At 35.4% G+C, this 6418-nt stretch overlaps 1 pseudogene; it reads left to right on the forward strand.

The window, feature by feature from the left end:
* Nucleotides 1-3755: 3755 nt before the first annotated feature.
* On the forward strand, nt 3756-4820 carry LOC113700757 (small ribosomal subunit protein uS2m-like; annotated as a pseudogene).
* The last annotated feature ends 1598 nt before the right edge of the window (nt 4821-6418 follow it).

Here is a 6418-nt window from a genome sequence, read left to right on the forward strand (position 1 = left end):
GGACCACAATCCTTAGAGATTTTTGTCCCTTTGCTTTTTCTTGGTTCCATGTCTTGATCTTTAACATTTAATTTAGGAGACTCATTTTGACTCTCATCATAACCTCTTTTCTTTGAGCTTGTCTCCTTATCTTTATAAGGCAAAATTCCTTCGAAAAATTCAGCCTCATTGGACTCAACAATCATATTAATATGAACATTTGGATTCTCAGATTTAATCACTAAGAACCTGTATGCTGCGTTGTGATTCGCTAAACCGATAAAAATGCAATCAACAGTCTTAGGTCCTAACTTTGTCCTTTTGGGTATAGGAATTAAGATCTTTGCTAGACAACCCCACACTTTAAGTGTTTTATATGTTGGTAACCGTCCTCTCCATATCTCATGAGGAGACTTATTCGTCTTCTTATATGGTATTCAAGATATGATTTGCAGTAAGTAATGCCTTACCCCACAAATTATGAGGTAAACCTGAGCTATTTAACATGGAATTCATCATGTCTTTAAGTGTTCTATTCTTTCTTTCTGCTACACCATTTTGTTGAGGTGCAAAAGATGCAGTAGTTTGATGAATTATTCCATGTATAGCACAAAATTTTGCAAAGGCATCAGATTCATATCCTCCACCTCTGTCAGATCGTATTGCCTTTATCTTTCTTCCAAGTTGATTTTCAACTTCAGTTTTGTAAATATTTAATATTCCCAAAGTTTCATCTTTACCTTTGATCAAGTACACGTAGCAATACTTACTACAATCATCAATGAATGTGATGAAGTAATTTTTCCCACCACATGTAGGAAATGACTTAAAGTCACATATATCCGTGTGAATTAATCAAGTAAATCACTTCTTCTCCGTTGGACAGATTTATAAGTTTGTCTAGCAAATTTCGATTCAACGCATACTTCACATTTGCTTTTGACATCAAAGTCAAATTTAGGTATAAGTCCTAAATTCATCATTCTATGCAAAGATCTAGAATTAACATGCCCTAGCCTTACATGCCACAAGTCAAAGGAATCAACGATATAAGCAGAAATATTATTTTAATTCATAGCATTTGCAACTATTACATTTAGTTTGAACAAACCATCAGCCAAATAGCCTTTTCCTACATACATTTCACCCTTAGTAAGCACAAATTTATTGGACTCAAACACAAGCTTGAATCCTTTTTGGCTAAGGAGTGGACCAGAAACTAGATCCTTTCTAATATCGGGTACATGAAGAACATCCTAGAGAGTTACAACTTTTCCAGAAGTGAATTCCAATTTGATAGTCCCTTTCTCCTCCACTCTTGAAGAAGAGGAGTTTCCCATGTAGAGTTGTTCACCATTTGTGATCTTATTGTACTCACAAAACAGATTTCATTCGAACAGATGTGCCTTGTGGCTCCGGTATCAATCCACTAGCCCTTGACATCAGAAACGACGTTTACTTCAGTCACTATAGCAACAAGATTGTCTTCATCAGTGTCCATATGCTGAACATTTTCTTCAACCATGTTTGCTTCCTTGTTCTTCAAGGAGTTAGCATCATTTTGGCCCGTTCTGAAGTAACAATCTTTTGCCTTGTGCCCTGGTTTTCTACATACCCAACATGATCCTCTGATCCGCTTGACATTCTTGCCTTTAGGTGCCATAGTATTTCCAGCCCTTCCTACTCTCTTCTTGCCTTTATTCTTTTGGAATTTCGACTTGGAACTCAATCCCTCAATCATATTGGCTTTGGCCTCCATGGATGGTGCATCACTCTTATCACCCTTGCGATGATCTCCCTCTACTCGCAACCTCAAGATCAAATCCTCCATGGACATCTCTCTACGCTTGTGTTTCAAGTAGATTTTGAAATCATTCCAAGATGGAGGCAATTTTTCAATTATTGCACCAACTTGAAAGTGTTCATTAATTGAGCATCCTTCCCCATGTAACTCATGCATGAGAATTTAAATCTCTTCTACTTGTTTTGTCATAGGCTTTGAATCCAGCACTACATATTTGAGGAATTTTCCAATCACGAACTTTTTGGCCCTAGAATCCTCTGTTTCGTATTTCTTCTCGAGTGAATCCCAGACTTCCTTCGCAGTAGAATATGCTGAATATATGTCATATAGCGTATCATCGAGACGATTGAGAATGTAGTTTCTGCAAAGGAAGTCAGACTGCTTCCATGTCTCTACGATCAAGAGAGACTCTCTTGAATTTGGATCCGCTGGCTTGGGACATTCCTCCTTGAGGATGTGTGCCAAGTTCAAGGTTGTAAGATAAAATAGCATTTTCTACTGCCATCTTTTGAAATCTACACCTTTAAACTTTTCTGGCCTTTCATCATTGATCTTATTAGAGATTTGAACATCTGATTTCACATCAGAACTTGAAGCCATATCTTTCAACGGCTTTCAAGTGAAACAAAGTCAATTAAATAATAAAGACAGATTCAGGAAAACCTCCAACAAAAATTCTGTTTTAGAATGTTGGAGACTAAAGAGAAGTCTAAGAAACAGGAAATGAAAAACTACCAGTAACTAATCTTACCACTAAACAAGTTCAAATCACTGATGTGATAAACTAGAACAATGTTAATAACAATAACTTTCTAACTTACAAATCACAGAGGCTTGATCTTTGATCAATGCCCTAAAACAGAATTTTGCTCCTTCCCTTTGTGCAAAAGTGCGTGAGTAATCTGTTCCCATGATTCAATTGTGAATTCTCCCTCAAATTTGCACAAGAATTTAGAAAGTCTATGAACTCTATGTGTTTCACTTTTCTCTCAAGATGGTTCTATGGAACTTCTGCAGAAACTTTTATGCAACAAAGGAATAATGGTTACCAACTTTCTATCCTACTAACATGTATTTATAGACCAAAACAGCAAGAGGCAGTTTGAAATCATTGGTAGACAATTTTTGGACCAAAAGTCATGACTTCCCAACCAAAAGTCAAGAAGAAACTGATCTGGAAAAAATAAAGAATCATAACTTTTTAAGAAGACACTTCCTAGACCAATGAAGGTTTTAATTCAAACACATTTTCCTCATTTTTAACAACTTTAATAGGGATGGACCAATTTATTCAATATTACGACAATAAAATAAGAAAACATTGTCTATATAGCTTGTTATTACTATGTGCATTAGTTTTTCAGTCATCTAATGGTATAAAATCATAGTTAATATTATGAACAAAACTATATGATGTACATTCTAATGTAGGAGAGGGAGACAATCTTCAAAATTAAATTATCAAATGAATATTTGGTTTGCATGTAATTTGTATAATTGGGCATATAAGTGAAGTTCAATTTTAAGTAAATAAGATGTATTAGATAAAAATAACAATAGCACGGTATTTTATTTCAAGCTTCCATTTTAACGACAGTGAGAGGATCTATAGAAAATTTCAACACTTTTGGTGGTAATTGTGGGGCTACATGTAATATTTTGAAAATTCAAGGGAACCAAGAATGAGACAGCCCTAAAAGGCTAAAATTTTCATAGACTATTATAGTAAATGGCCCAAAAGGTCACTAAACTATTCAAAATGGCACCCTTTGGTCATCAAACTTTTTTTATGGTCCAAAAGGTCACTAAACTTACAAAAACGCGCCAGCAGAGTCATTTTACTGATTTTTAGCGGTTTCTCGTCTGGTGGCATTGGCAATGTGGAATGGAGGAATATTTTTTAAGGGGCAAAAATATCCAACAAAATATGGCAAATCTGTTTTTCCCTCGCAAGCCGTGCCCTTAGATCTAAAAGTTCATTGAGTCCTTCTTTCATCTATTTAGAGACAAATCTTCTTTCAACTTCAAAATCTACTCTTGCGGCTCCCGGAACGCCATGACTATAATAGACTCCGACAAGACTCTTATTTGCCTCCGCAACGCCTGCAATTTCATCGGCAACCTCATCAGGTTAAAAGGGCGGTTTCTTTTCGTCAACACCAACACCCTTTTCGACGAAATCATCAAGGAAATGACAAAAGCTATTGGGATTAAGAATGACAAGTCGTGGCGTCTTGGAGGCTTTTTAACAAACAGTTCGAGTCCCAAAAAGTTTCGCGGCCGGAATAAGAAGTTGAACTTGGGAGCCATTCACGCTCCTGATTGTGTGGTGATTTTCAATATGGAGAGGAAGTCTTTTGGATGCTGAAAGGTTGCAAGTTCCGATTGTGGGGCTTGTTGATTCGAGTATGCCGTGGGAAACTTATAAGAAGATTACTTATCCGGTGCCTGCCAATGATTCAGTTCAATTTGTTTACTTGTTTTGTAATATGATCACTAAAACTTTTTTGTATGAGCAAAGAAAAATGAAGACTGCACAAGGGCCAGATGATTCAACCGCTGGGTATGAACTCTACTCATTTTACTTTTTGGGTTCAGTTTTGAAGAAAGAAGATTTGTCTCTGAATAAATGAAACAAGGATTCAATGAGCTTTTAGATCTAAGGGCACGGCTTGCAGGGAAAAAACAGGTTTGTCATATTTCATTGGACATTTTTGCCCCTTAAAAGATATTCCTTCACTCCACATTGCCAATGCAGCCGGAAGAGAAACTGTTAAAAATCGGTAATTAGTGGCCATGTGTCCTTGTTTAATTGGTTGACTAGTAGTGCGAAGCGCAGGATTAATTCCCACGTTAGTATTAGTAGTGGTAGTAGTTGGAGTCCAAAGTAGTCAGTAGCCTCTGTAGTTGCCTTGGGTTTTTCGTTTTGTACATTGTAAGAAACTGCAGCCTGGTGTGATCAACAGTGAAATTTTCTCTTTGCTTATCTGTTTGGGCCCTTCGAGTATTATAGAGAAATCAAAATATTAATCGATTTTGTGCATGACTTTTATAAAGAAAATTAATGCAATTTATTTATTTTTACTCAATTACCATAGTCAGTTTTATACAGAACAAAATGTTTGTGCTGTTAAGAACTAGCTTCTTAAAGTGTATCTAGTTTTTGTTGCACCAGCATTCAATTGCTAAATCAAAGACAAAATTAAGACTCTTGAGCGCAGAAATTTTGAGAACAAATGCATGGACAGACGTGATAAGGTTTTCTTCAGAAAATGATGAGAAATGAAAGAACAAAACAACAAAGTATGGAATAATGGTGGGCTCATCGAACTTCCATAGAACTGAACCTGATAAAGTTTCTGGTAGAGAAAGATACTGAACCTGCTAAGACAGCATAGGATAGTTCCCATGTCTATTAAAATGTCAGATGTTCTTTTTGGAGGACATGCAAAAAGGAATCAGGAGTTTCGTATATGCCCTTTCTCAGGTTTGTGAGACAAATGGAACAAAAGAAAAGCAAAGCAATAGAACAAAAATAAAAAGTTCTATACAACCTTACATTGGGAAAATTGCAAAAATATTTGGTAATCACAAAGCTAATGCCAAATTGGACAATGTTCGCCTAGGTTTCATCAGCAACAGATACAATGAATCATTTAGTTGCTTCCAAATGTCTTCAAGTCTAAGGGTGGAATTCTTGGAAAGAACAGAAAGTACATATATAGACTTCACAAATGGAGTTCATATGTTGAGCATCTGTAATGAACAAAATCCTCCTTTAAGGGCTAATTTAAACCTAGAAGTGTGTTTGGATTGTAAGTTATTTGAGATATTTTTACTGTAGCACTTTTTGTGATGTGATGTATGTGAGATAAAAAGGTAATTGGGAAGATAAAAAGGTGTATTGGAAATTGTAATGGTGATGTAAGCAAATATATTTGGGCAAATAACTTACAATCCAAACACACTTAATCTAAGCAATAAAGAATAAAGTAGACATGTACCAACCAGTGTTTTAAAAGGCGTTCGCCGGTTGACTCCCGAGACAGGGCGTTCCAATACCACCCCTGGGCGATTGCATAAGGCGAAAATATTCTGAGGTTTAAGCCCAAGAGATCAACACGTACATCTAGGTGTTTGGGCGCCCCTCTGAAGTGGAGCGTTAAAAGCATATGTCTTACGAATTGTCTTTAAAGAAAAAAGAAAAAAAAAAAGATTAAACCTCATCAATTAAGTTTTTAGCTTTTTAATAGTCAGCTTTATTACTAATTTACTATCTATTATATTAACACATTGAGTGAATTTGATATGAATTTATTTGAAATATAATATATGGTTAGGCAAGAAAGGTAAAGCAAAAGTGATTGTTACCATGTAAATTGTATTCTATTGAAGAAAATGAAGATGTGATGGAAATTTTAGAACCACCATCAACTATCGGAAGAAAATTATCTAGTGTACGTATATACACTAAATAAATGAAGATGATGACATGGATGATATTAACTTTGATGAATAGTATCATTTTATTTGTTAGTTTGTTTTTAATTATTGGTGCTATTTCTTGTTATGTGTTATAAGCAATATAGTTGCTTATTTGGTATTTTATTTTTGATACTAGTTAAGTGTGTTTAT

Source organism: Coffea arabica, chromosome 7e (genome assembly GCF_036785885.1).
Source record: "Coffea arabica cultivar ET-39 chromosome 7e, Coffea Arabica ET-39 HiFi, whole genome shotgun sequence".
Lineage (NCBI taxonomy): Eukaryota > Viridiplantae > Streptophyta > Magnoliopsida > Gentianales > Rubiaceae > Coffea > Coffea arabica.